Here is a 1,203-nt window from a genome sequence, read left to right on the forward strand (position 1 = left end):
TGGAGAAACACACTACTCGATCGGAGTAGTGATTATATGCCGAGTGCCGTGGGAGGTCGATGGTTGGCCGGATCGATGGGGGCTGAGGCTGAGAGCACACAGATGACAGATCACGGTGTATCCCCGGGACGTTTACATTACACGGAGTTGCATGGGTTGTAAATCTACACGCCATCTGCCGGTGCCTGGCCTCTTTTCGGCAAGAATCTGTACGATCGTAACCACTACCGCCCGCACCCGGTGTTAACTAGTCCCACGCATGCTACTACCCTCCTCACGGCTGGCCGGTAACAGTAACACTACACGTACTACGTACTCCGGCCGTACGTGCGTGCGTGCCTGCGTACGTAGATAAAAGGTACGTAGCTAATTGCCTGATCAAGTAAACAACAATGACCCGGCCGTACGTGCGTGCGTACTTTACGTGCAAGTGAACGGCGCGCGCTAGCTGCAATAATTGGCAGGAGCAGTCCAGTCCATGGGCGCAAGCAAAGGGCGCGCACATGCATGACACGGTTGCCACGCGAGCTGTGTATCTGTGAACACCGAGTGGTGATTGGGCTCGCCGGCCGATCATTGCTTATTTTATGTGGCTGCTCGCCCGGACTCGTGCAAGGAAGCAGCCGCTAGCTTAATTATTAATCTGCCGGGCCGATCCAGTGTAGCGTGAATTGTTTCGTCGAGCAGGAGGATATGCTCAATCTTAATTGGCTTGGGCAGCTGCGCGGACGTACTTGCATACTGATCGTGTAGATTCGGTAGTGCACGTGTCGTTCTCTGATTTGGTTTCATTTGAAACAAACACGCGCGCTGTATTGAGCTTCTGCGATGACTTTGTCATTACTCCCTCCGTCTTTATTTACTCTGCGTATTAGCTTTGATTAAAGTCAAGCTTCGTAAACTTTGACAAAGTTTATAGACAAAAATATTAACATGTACAGTAACAATAGATTCATTATTGAATGTACTTGCGCATCATATAGATTTCTTATGATAAATATTTATATTCTGTTCTATAAAACTATAGAAAGTTTGACTTCAGCAACTCTAATATGCGGAGTAAATAAAAACAAAAGGAATACAAAGCTCTGTGTTTTTTATCTTGTGTAGACATTGTTCAAGTGTGTGACCTATGTTGGTGATGTTGTGTGTATATGCTTATTGTGCACGTCTATCTTGTACTCAATGTACAAGCTCACCTCT

The sequence above is a fragment of the Triticum dicoccoides genome, chromosome 5A (genome assembly GCF_002162155.2).
Source record: "Triticum dicoccoides isolate Atlit2015 ecotype Zavitan chromosome 5A, WEW_v2.0, whole genome shotgun sequence".
In the NCBI taxonomy this organism is placed as follows: domain Eukaryota; kingdom Viridiplantae; phylum Streptophyta; class Magnoliopsida; order Poales; family Poaceae; genus Triticum; species Triticum dicoccoides.